The 12403-nt window shown below is 42.8% G+C and overlaps 1 protein-coding gene across 4 annotated transcripts in view; it reads right to left on the bottom strand.

The window, feature by feature from the left end:
- znf512b (zinc finger protein 512B) overlaps nucleotides 1–7659 on the bottom strand; it is a 73756-nt gene extending 66097 nt beyond the window's left edge. For 2 of the 4 annotated variants that reach the window (XM_052481876.1, XM_052481879.1), the window contains exons 1-2: nucleotides 7274–7659; nucleotides 6569–6770 (exon numbers count right to left, since the gene is read on the bottom strand). The gene's annotated coding sequence lies outside the window, so the exon portion shown is untranslated. Of the gene's footprint in view, nucleotides 1–6568; nucleotides 6771–6873; nucleotides 7219–7238 lie in introns of those variants that run through there. The other 2 variants (XM_052481877.1, XM_052481878.1) reach the window with 2 other exon arrangements.
- Between the last annotated feature and the right edge of the window lie 4744 nt (nucleotides 7660–12403).

The raw sequence follows: 12403 nt of genomic DNA, 5'->3' as shown, positions 1-12403 counted from the left end.
CTGGGGGTCTGTACTCCTGAAGTTGTTGACAGTTTTTGTGCCTGCCAGTTAGCTAGCAGTTCTCAGCTATTAGCAGTTAATGGCTGGAAGTTTCTTACTTGAGATAAAAACTGATGATTGCCATTATTTTTTAGAGGCATTACTGAATTATTGAATGGAAAAAATCTAACATTAAACCAAGTAAACAATGAATTGTAATTCATGGTATACTATTTATTTAGACCGTGTGTTAAATTAGCTGAAAAGTGTGCCGTTGCCTGGCTGTTAAAAGGGACAGGCAGCTGTTTGAGACTTGGCATTTAATTAAAGTTTTATGGTATATATTTACACACAAGGTTGGAATAATACTGTGAAATTGTGAAAATGATGATAATACCCTTTTAGTGTAAGAGCCATTTGAGATGTGGGATGGAGTTTTGGCCTTCCACGATGACATCACCATGCAGTAACTTTATTAATAGACCAATCAGAAAGAGAGTTCCAAACACCTCTAACAATAACAGTACATGTTCTGTTTCCCACTCTACACTCAGACCACTCCCAGATAGTCCTAGCAAAATTCTTGAAGCTATTTGTTTATTTTTGACAATTTTAACTTAAAATAGTCACAGTAAGTACTTAATTGTTACCCAGAAATGATTTTATATTGAGATAAAAACAGCTGCATTGGACCTTGAAGGTTAGTGGGGTGGAGCATAGCTTCACGTCTGGTCAGTATAACTAAGTTTACTTGTACAGTTCGATATTAAACTGATTATGGCAGTAGGATGAGTACTCTGTATATTTTAATGAGCGTAAGGTAAAAGACAAACCTGGTTTTCTGAGCAATCTTTTGAATGATTAGGACATGTAAACAGCGTCCCAATGGTCTATTTGATCTGTGCATGAGTCAGCAAGCCTTTTTTTATTTAACTAGGCAAGTCAGTTAAGAACAAATTCTCATGGGGTGGCAGGGTAACCTGGTGGTTAGAGTGTTGGACTAGTAACCAGAGGGTTGCAAGTTCAAACCCCTGAGCTGACAAGGTACAAATCTGTTGTTCTGCCCCTGAACAGGCAGTTACCCCACTGTTCCTAGGCCCTCAATGGACAGTTTATTTTACTAGGCAAGTCAGTTAAGAACAAATTCTTATTTTATTATTGTCAGCTCCAGGATTTGATCTTGCAACCTTTCAGTCATTGGCTCAAGGATCTAACCACTAGGCTACCAGCCAACCCCCATCTGTGAGTTAAAAAAAACAAAGTATGCATCTCAGAAAGAGCTTTGACATACAAACTTTATATGTCCAAATCAAAAAGGTTTTGCAAAAAAAGCATGGTCACTGTGGCAGAATGTTCATTCTGATTAGTGATTTTCTGCATTTATCAAAAGTCCCATCAATAGCCTGATTTCAGATGTGTTCATGTAAACATGATTATTAGGGAAATTGTTCTTTCACAGCATGTAAAATGTTTAAACAAACTATTGTATTAATCTGACTCTCCATAATAATCGTATATTATTGTGTGCATGTAACTGTGCATTGCATGTTGATTCGGGCCATCTTCACTCCACAGCACACTGCCTAATGGCTGACAGTGGCTACTAGCTAATTATGCTAAGTAGGATTGATTACAGTTAGACCTACCATCATGCTTTGTCTTGGTGTAGTGTGCATACATTTATGTCATTCCCCTAATGAATTACTACAGTACACAAAGGTCACTCATTTGGGTGGCTCGTGTTATACCCTTTTAATTTCACCTTGTATGGTGGTGTGGGTGGTTTCAGAGAGATGTGTGGTGTGGGTGGTTTCAGAGAGATGTGTGGTGTGGGTGGTTTCAGAGAGATGTGTTGTATGTACGTTTCAAAAATGCATCATCGCAAAAAAACTCTACTTGTGAGACTGGTGTGTATAATTATACTAGACATAGACGCAGACATGCCAGTCAAGTCACCCGCGATACAAGTCAATATTCCACGTCCATGAGGACGTCGGGAGATCAAATCAAATCAAATCAAATGTATTTGTCACTTACACATGGTTAGCAGATGTTAATGCGAGTGTAGCGAAATGCTTGTGCTTCTACTTCCGACAATGCAGTAATAACGAGTAATCTAACCTAACAATTCCAAAACTACTACCTTATACACACAAGTGTAAAGGGATAAAGAATATGTACATAAAGATATATGAATGAGTGATGGTACAGAACGGCATAGGCAGATACAGTAGATGGTATCGAGTACAGTATATACATATGAGATGAGTAATGTAGGGTATGTAAACATTATATTAAGTAGCATTGTTTAAAGTGGCTAGTGATATATTTTCCATCAATTTCCATCAATTCCCATTATTAAAGTGGCTGGAGTTGAGTCAGTGTGTTGGCAGCAGCCACTCAATGTTAGTGGTGGCTGTTTAACAGTCTGATGGCCTTGAGATAGAAGCTGTTTTTCAGTCTCTCGGTCCCAGCTTTGATGCACCTGTACTGACCTCGCCTTCTGGATGATAGCGGGGTGAACAGGCAGTGGCTCGGGTGGTTGTTGTCCTTGAAGATTTTTATGGCCTTCCTGTGACATCGGGTGGCGTAGGTGTCCTGGAGGGCAGGTAGTTTGCCCCCGGTGATGCGTTGTGCAGACCTCACTATCCTTTTTATTTTTATTTTACCTTTATTTAACTAGGCAAGTCAGTTAAGAACAAACGGTTGTGGGCGGAGCAGTTGCCGTACCAGGCGGTAATACAGCCCGACAGGATGCTCTCGATTGTGCATCTGTAGAAGTTTGTGATTGCTTTTGGTGACAAGCCGAATTTCTTCAGCCTCCTGAGGTTGAGCTGCTGCGCCTTCTTCACAATGCTGTCTGTGTGGGTGGACCAATTCAGTTTGTCTGTGATGTGTACGCCGAGGAACTTAAAACTTACTACCCTCTCCACTACTGTCCCATCGATGTGGATAGGGGGGTGCTCCCTCTGCTGTTTCCTGAAGTCCACAATCATCTCCTTCGTTTTGTTGACGTTGAGTGTGAGATTATTTTCCTAGCACCACACTCAGAGGGCCCTCACCTCCTCCCTGTAGACCGTCTCGTCGTTGTTGGTAATCAAGCCGTGTCGTCCGCAAACTTGATGATTGAGTTGGAGGCGTGTATGGCCACGCAGTCGTGGGTGAACAGGGAGTACAGGAGAGGGCTCAGAACGCACCCTTGTGGGGCCCCAGTGTTGAGGATCAGCGGGGTGGAGATGTTGTTACCTACCCTCACCACCTGGGGGCGGCCCGTCAGGAAGACCAGTACCCAGTTGCACAGGGCGGGGTCGAGACCCAGGGCCTCGAGCTTGATGATGGGTTTGGAGGGTACTTTGGTGTTAAATGCTGAGCTGTAGTCGATGAACAGCATTCTCACGTAGGTATTCCTCTTCTCCAGATGGGTTAGGGCAGTGTGCAGTGTGGTTGAGATAACAGCCACTACCCCTAGTGAGCGTGGACGCGGTTGGAGGATGGGTATAAGCACCTGTGTCTGATTCCAAAGGTTTCAAGTTTGAATCCAGCGACAAATTTGTTGGTTTTAAACCTATCCCAAACCTTAACCCTTACCTTAACCATTCAGTTTATGTCTAAACTTAACCCATACCTTAACCATTCAGTTAATGCCTAACCTTAACATTTTGGAGTTAATGCCTAAACTTAACCTTAAAAATTCTGAGTTAATGTCTAAACTTAACCTTAAAACGTCTTATGGCTGTGGGGCAGTATTGAGTAGCTTGGATGAATAAGGTGCCCAGAGTAAACTGCCTGCTACTCAGGCCCAGAAGCTAAGGTATACATATTATTAGTAGATTTGGATAGAAAACACTCTGAAGTTTCTAAAACAGTTTGAATGATGTCTGTGAGTATAACAGAACTCATATGGCAGGCAAAAACCTGAGAAAGAATCCAACCAGGAAGTTGAAATCTGAGGTTTGTAGTTTTTCAACTCTTGCCTATCCAAGATACAGTGTAAATTTGGTCCGATTGCACTTCTCAAGGCTTCCACTAGATGTCAACAGTGTTTAGAACCTTGTTTGAGGCTTCTACTGTAAAGGAGGAGACAATAAGAGCTGATTGAGTAAGAGGTCTGGCAGAATGTCATGAGCTCAGTCAGGCGCGCGCCCGTGAGAGGTAGCTGGGTTCCATTGCATTTCCAAAGACAAAGGAATTCTCCGGTTGAAACATTATTGAAGATTTATTTTAAAAACATCCTAAAGATTGATTCTATACATCGTTTGACATGTTTCTACCAACTGTAACGGAACTTTTTGACTTTTCGTCTGGCCTGCGCGTGGTGAATATTGATTTGTGAACTAAACGCGCAAACAAAAAGGAGGTATTTGGACATGAATGATGGACTTTATCAAACAAAACAAACATTTAGTGTGGAACTGGGATTCCTGTGAGTGCATTCTGATGAAGATCATCAAAGATAAGTGAATATTTATAATGCTATTTCTGACTTCTGTTGACTCAACAACATGGCGGGTATCTGTATGGCTTGTTTTTATGTCTGAGCGCCGTACTCAGATTATAGTATGGTGTGCTTTTTCTGTAAAGTTTTTTTGAAATCTGACACAGCGGTTGCATTAAGGAGAAGGTTATCTTAAGTTCCATGCATAACACTTGTATCTTTTATCAATGTTTATTATGAGTATTTCTGTAAATTGATGTGGCTCTCTGCAAAATCACCAGATGTTTTGGAAGCAAAACATTACTGAACATAACGCACCAATGTAAACTCAGATCTTTGGATATAAATATGAACTTTATCGAACAAAACACACATGTATTGTGTAACATGAAGTCCTATGAGTGTCATCTGATGAAGCACAGTTGGTAGAGCATGGCGCTTGTAACGGCAGGGTAGTGGGTTCGATTCCCGGGACCACCCATACGTAGAATGTATGCACACATGACTGTAAGTTGCTTTGGATAAAAGCGTCTGCTAAATGGCATATATTAAGATCATCAAAGGTTAGTGATTAATTTTATCTCCATTTCTGCGTTTTGTGACTCCTCTCTTCGGCTGGAAAAATGGCTGTGTTATTCTGTGACTAGGTACTGACCTAACATAATTGTTTGGTGTGCTTTCGTCGTAAAGCCTTTTTGAAATCGGACACTGTAGATGGATTAACAACAAGTTTATCTTTAAAATGGTGTAAAATACTTGTATGTTTGAGGAATTTTAATTATGAGATTTCTGTTGTTTGAATTTGGCGCCCTGCACTTTCACTGGCTGTTGTCATATCGATCCCGTAAGCGGGATCTCAGCCGTAAGAAGTTAAACACTTTGAACATTGACGTTTGAGCAACATGGATGAACATCTAATTCTGATGTGAGACTGTGAGATCTAGTTGGACATGCATGCACACACACACGCCCTGGACCATGTGTATTACAAGGCAAGGGAGGTATATTGCTCAAACCAGGTTTTACTTCTTCCTCTGTAAAGATATGGGTAGATCCATACTACTAGAGAAGCAGGGATGAGGGTGTGATACAAGATTTGTAAAATAGGCCAGAAAGCCAGACAGACATTGTGCACATTCACTGTCCTAAGATATACATACAGTATATGTCGGTGGAGGCTGCTGAGGGGTGGATATCTCATAATAATGGCTGGAAGGGAGTCATCAGAATGGTACAAAAAAAACACATAAAAGAGGTGGTTTCCATGTGTTTGACACCATTTAATTGACTCCATTCCAGCCATATTTATGAGCCATTCTCTACTGATACTGTATATGTACAGTGTATTGTGTCCCTATTGTAACTTGCCCTCATAGTCATGTCTATAATATTGTTGACACTAAAACAAATTCATTTTTATTGATTTTCTGATTTGCAATACAGTTTTTAATTCAACTAAATGTTATTTTATTCTATATTCACAGTAGCTTACTATACACCCAGAGCAGTGAATGCACAATTTACACACAGAATCAAGGCACTGTTAGGACTGGCAGGGAGATAAGCCACACACACACACACAACACACACACACACACACACACACACACACACACACACACACACACACACACACACACACACACACACACACACACACACACACACAGGTTCTGAGTTAAGTAATCCCACTTTATTACTGTCATACTACAACACTGTTACTACTACATTACAGCTATAGGCTATTATCCCGCTACTTTAGCAGTGTGGCATACATTTGATAGTCTACTAACCTAGTCATGACAGTTATAAATCAGTGCATCATACAGCTGGCTGAAACCAAAGCAGAACCCCGGAAACAGCTGCAAAGTGAAAGAACTGAGGTATTTTGGAATTGAGCACTTACACACAAAAACACTTTGATGTTTGAAGGCTGCACAGACAAATTGCCCTATTCACCTCCTAGGTCACATAGGCTGCAACAGCAGTTTGACTTGCTTCTGTCTCCTCTACTTGAAGATGGTTACATTGCAGCAACATTGTTTGTGGACTGTTTCGATTGCTACATTGGTGCATTCGAATGCTGCTGGCTACAATGTTTACTGTGCCGTTGATTAATAATAGGGACATGGGGTTCTAGAAGGCCACACCTACCTGCAATGTCGGGAGTCACCCAACACGAGCCGCCGGGTGGCCGGGGTCACCCACGTGGGGGTCAGGCGGTAGGGCTACACCTCGCGCGGTATATGCGCCTTTCCCGGTCTTACATGGCCATCACACCTGCTGTTCCAAGCGGGTCTGGTCGGGGGCTTCGATGGAGACGGACTGACAGTCGTCACGGTCGTTAGCCACGCGCCTAGTCCCCGTTTTGAATCCGAGGAAAGACGAGGGGAGATGAAGAAGATGAGGAAGAGGGAGGGGGGAAAGGAGATGCCAATTAAAATCCTGAAGACGTTCACCTTATTTCCAGCATCCACTTTTCCCCCTTTCGTGCATTAATATGGCAACCACGAGACACTTATTTAATCTCAATCGTCTCGTTGGAAAACTCAAGAAATGTGAATATCAGGAGACACGCAGGAAAGAGAGAGACGTCTCCGACTCCTTGAAGAAAACATTAAAATACAAGAAGGTTTTATATAGGCAGTGAAGCAAAATGGCGACTTTAATATGAAGGAGGAGTAAAAAAAAAAATCCTTGCAATGGCTGGAGCTAAAGGGAGTCACAAAAATATGTTTAGTGCAGTAATTTTCAACAGCTGCAAGCGAGTTGGTTAGAGTAAAAGAAAATGAACCAGAGGAAAAAAGGAATTAAAAGATTCGACCTCGGTCGCTTTCGGTGCAGTCTGCGGTTCCTTACCTCGGGATTATTTCGGGGTTTTATACGGAAATTATCTTCGCGGCCGTGTACAGTAATAGGCTACAGTAATGTGTGTTGAGTCATGCGCGTATCCACTCTTCCTTTGACAGCTGCAACTACAGTCTTCTGGCAACTTGCAAACTCTCGCGTTATTATTATTTTTATCGCGCAAATAATATTCGGGGTTTTTGCCTAATAAACCCGTTTTGTATCGATACCAAACTGACGGTTTGATGAGGCTCATCCGACGTAACGCCGTGTGGTCATGACGAAAAAGGGTTAGGATAAATTCTTAAAACCATCCTCACTAAACGTTTTAATCTGGTAATGTTAGGCTACTAAATTATCATCCGACCTTTATCGTTAATATTCAGGGAGTCATCTGCGCACAGCCTTAGATTGTCAATTGTCGTTGTGCTGTTTCGTCGATTTCATGCCAGTCCAAGGCAATGCAAATAATAGTCCACTCGTAGGCTATAGCAATCGAAACTTACATAGTGACGCTGGGGCAGAGTAGAATCGGCTATAGGCTACCTATTCTGCTCTATCAGAAACGGATCAATCGATGTAATATGGGATGTTAAATAGGTTGTTAGATGATGTAGACTATTATGGTTGGGCATTGCTGATCTGTCATTTTATTCCAACACAGTGAAGGCTAATGCAATGTCGAGAACCAAGGTCACTTGTTTTGAAAGTTTCTCTTATTTTGCCCACTAATGAATTATTATTATTGCTATTACTAAATCAGCAAGCTTCTGCAAGAGCAGCTAAATGTTCCCCATTATACTCTGATATGATATGTATAACACGTGGCCCTCACTCATGCAGCCAATGAATCATAGCCACTTACAGTGGGCTCACACAACTAGAGGAGACTCTCTCAGATGTGATTGGTGCCAGTCAGCATGACCTAATATTTTTTATAAGTGGAAATCATCAGAAACAATGACGTAAACCATGTACACTGGCTGTTCCCCTAAACCACCAGAAGAGGGCAGGGTGTACTCATTTTAGGGCCTGGCAACGTCAGAGACCAAGCAAGGTATAGTATATCAAATGTATCCTTCCTTTCGACCACTCTGAAGTAGTTACTGATGAGACATGACTGGACAGTGAAAGCAATATGGCGGTGCCTTTGCTTTCACTTGTCCAATTACATTAGATCAGTTATGTTAGGCCTACGTCAAGGAGGGAATGATTAAGGATGCAGTTTTAATTTCTTTAATCACATTTCCTTCTCTAAAATTATATATTTATATATGAATTCCTTCTCTGTTTCTCTTTGGCTGCGTTTAGACAGGCGGCCCAATTCAGAAAATATTTTTTAAACGAATTGGTGTTTTGCGAAAGTTCTGACGTGATTGGTCAAAAGATCAATTAGTGGAAAAAATAATATCAGAATTTGTCTGCCTGTGTGAATGCAGCCTTCCTCTCAGCTGATTGGAAATGGTTTGTAAGAGGGAAAGATAACATGACCAAAACCTGCCACCTTTTCACCTGGCATTCATCCATTGCAGTTGCATTAGAGCTTTACAGTGGGGAGCTACATTCAGATTCTCTCATTTGCTCCAAGATAATTATTAAAAACATTTTTCATCTACCCCTCACATGAAATGTTCATACATTAGATATCCAGTAGATGGAACTGTTGCCTCACTACTGGGTTCTGTAAGACTGAAATATAGTCGGCTACATTGTCATATGACCACTGGAAAACATGTGTCCTTATTGATGGCTGTCCACTGAGTAGGCCTAGTCGCCAGTTACTGAAAGTACCCTGGTACCTAGTTTTTAAATACTGTTTCAAAGTGCTGGGGTAGGATCTCGGTTTGCAGTTTGAGATAAACACATGGATGGTGTTTTCCATTAGAATATAGCAGAGGAGACAAAAAAATGACCTAATCTTTGCGGATTGAAGTGGCAAGAAAATGACCCCAGATGAGTATATTCCACAGACACATTAGGAGAAATCAGCAGGACTCAATCTCAAATAAATGGGGAGGGTTGACCCTGCTCATCAATCTTCTTCCTCTCTTACAAAATATTAGACCACAGGTTGATGGCAGTCAATAAATTCCTCAGAGCAACAGTACTATCCCAGTGTATGGAGCTACGTCCTACTGTTCCCCTGCTCTGTGTTCTAATGTAACCTAACTGAATGGTTATTGCAGGATCCTGGTTGACAGACCATGAATCCCTTACAGTGATTTACTCCTCTCTTTCTCTGCTGAGCAGGCACAAGCCTGGTTAATAGTTAATAAAACTGTCAGGTGGCCAACCTGGCAACTAGAGGGAAACTGTGTTCTACTCTGCATGTGGCGTCAAGCAATGAGGTTTCAAATGGATAATCGGTCCTTCTGTGTGACAGAGGCAGAAAGAGAAGTGAGAACGTGTTGTGTGATTAAAGAATAGCAACCATGAATTAGAAGCCACTGTTTAAGAAACACAGACCTCCAAACCTCCTTGGGCATCGCTAAGCTCATTTATATCTGAGGAGAGAGAGAGAGACAAATAAGAAAGGATGGAATAAGAAAGAGAGATAGGGAGAAAAAAGAACACATAAACTGAGGTTATAAACACTTAGAGTCCTTTCTCCCTAACTGCCTGCTCCACAGCTATACACTCTATCACCTCTACCTCTCCACCCATAATGAGACGTCACATAGCTGACAGGACCTGTTTACCATAGAACCATCCATATGATAAAGATTTACATGTAATTAGGCAGGGAGATGCTTGGTATCACCCAGTAATTGTCTCCTAGCAGTAAGCCAGACAGCCAGCGAGGCAGGATGGTGACAGGAGAAACTGCTTAGTATTCACTAACATGACTCAGCCAATGAGTGACAGGTGGGGGCGCAGGTGCAAGGTGCCAGACACGCTTCGTTTGGACAGGTGTGACGTCCTCCCTCCCTCTCCATCTCTGATTTTTCATTTCTCCCTCCCTCACTTCCTCTGTTTCTCATTTAAATGTTTCTGTCCATCCTGTTTTCTCTCTTTTCATCTCCATCTATTCCAATCCTTTTGTATATCTCTCTATTCTATCCATTTGTCCTCTACCACTCTCTCCTTCTCTTTTCTGTGTAAACATCTCTCCCTAGGGCACCAGACAACAGAACAGGGGCAGAAGGAGGAATAGAGAGAGACCTCACCAGACCGTTACCAGAGAAAGGAGAAGTGAAAATATAGGAATATTAAATAATGGCCATCTAATTGTCCTATCTAATTTGTCCTAGCCAACTGCCCCGACTTTCTTCAATAATGGTCTATCTCACCATAGACAGTGTGAAGCCAGTTGCAGAGAAAGAGAAAAACAGAGAGGAAGATAGAGGGAGAGGAAGATCAAGAAAGATAAAGGGAGCGGCAGATAGAGGGAGATAAGGAGAGACAGATCTACAAAGGTAGAGAGAAACAGGCAGAGCAAGAGTGAGAGAGAGTTAAAATAGAGTTAAAAGAGAGAGAGTTAAACGATAGTTAGAAGCGAGAGTTAGAAGAGATAGTTTTTTAAAAGAGCTAAGAGAGAGAGTAAGAGGAGATAGAGTTAAAAGAGAGAGAGTTGAGAGAGAGTTAAAAGAGATGAGAGAGTTAAGAGAGAGTTAAAATAGAGAGTTAAAAGAGAGAGTTAGAAAGAGAGTTAAAATACATAAGTTAAAAGAGAGAGTTAGAAGAGAGAGAGAGAGTTAAAATAGAGTGAGTTAGAAAGAGAGTTAAAAGACATAAGTTAAAAGAGAGAGTTAGAAGAGACAGTGTTCAGAGAGTTAAAGGAGAGTTAAGAGAGAGAGTTAAAAGAGATCAGAGTTAAAAGAGATGTCACGAATATTACCGAATGTTGACTCCCCTTCTTGTTCGGGTGGCGCTCGGCGGTCGTCGTCGCCGGTCTACTAGCTATCGCCGATCCGTTGTTCTGTGTTCGTTTAGTTTTGTCTAATTGGTAGCACCTGTTTCTAGTTTGGTTGTTAGGATAGGATTATATATAGTCTGTTCAGCCCGCTTCTGTTTCGTGCGGGCTTGTTCTCCTGTTTCCTTGTTTGAGTGTATTTTTGTTGGCATTTTGGGTTTCACGCTGTCCGTTTATATTTCTGTTCATTTGTGTTTCCATTTTTGTTCATGTTATGTTTTCAGGACATTAAAGTGTGTTGTTTTTCCCACATCCTTTGCTCTCTGCGCCTGACTCCACACCTCTTCACTCATTTACTCGTAACAGAAGCCCGCACCTTCCTATGGAGTCAGCAGGAGCAGCGACCACTCCTCTTCCCACTATGGAGGAGCGAGTTCAACATCACACGTCCATCCTCCATCGCCTAGGATCAGCAATAGAACAGATGATGGAGAGGATGGATCGTTGGGAGAGGAATGGTCTCCCTACTACCCTACCGACCCTCCTACCAGCAACTCTACCATCTCCCCCATCTGGATCCGGTTCCAGCGCTCTGCACATGACGCCTCCGAGGAATTACGATGGAGCAGCGACGGGGTGCCAGGGATTCCTGCTGCAATTAGACCTCTACCTGGCCAGCGTTCGGCCGGCTCCCTCGGAGGAGGAGAGAGTGTTGGTCCTCATCACATGCCTTACGGGTAGAGCCCTGGAGTGGGCTAATGCGGTCTGGAACGGGCCCGACTCGGCGAAGGACATCTACCCGGAGTTCATCCGCCGTTTCAGGGCCGTGTTCGATCACCCTCCAGAGGGTCGAGCGGCGGGGGAGAGATTGTTCCATCTTAGACAGGGGACGAGGAGCGCGCAGGACTTCGCGCTGGAGTTCCGGACCTTGGCTGCGGGAGCAGGGTGGAACGACAGGGCCCTGATAGACCATTACAGGTGTAGCCTGAGAGAGGACGTCCGTAGGGAGCTGGCCTGTCGGGATACTACACTTGGCCTGGATGGACTGATAGACCTGCCGATCCGGTTGGACCATCTGCTAGCTGCTCATGGACGTTCTGAAAGGGTCCTGTCAGTTCTACCTCCTGATCCTCCTGCCCCTATCCCGATGGAGCTAGGAGGGACCGCGTCAAGGGAGATCGGAGGAGGAAGCTCCTCCTGTACCAGTTGTGGCCGGAGAGGGCACACGTCTGGTCGGTGCTGGAGGAATTCATCTGGGAATCATGAGGGCAGGCAGAACACTCATCGGT

Source organism: Oncorhynchus keta, chromosome 27 (genome assembly GCF_023373465.1).
Source record: "Oncorhynchus keta strain PuntledgeMale-10-30-2019 chromosome 27, Oket_V2, whole genome shotgun sequence".
NCBI lineage: Eukaryota > Metazoa > Chordata > Actinopteri > Salmoniformes > Salmonidae > Oncorhynchus > Oncorhynchus keta.
The sequence above is the reverse complement of the archived record's forward strand: the minus strand, read 5'-3'. Positions and strand labels throughout refer to the sequence as shown.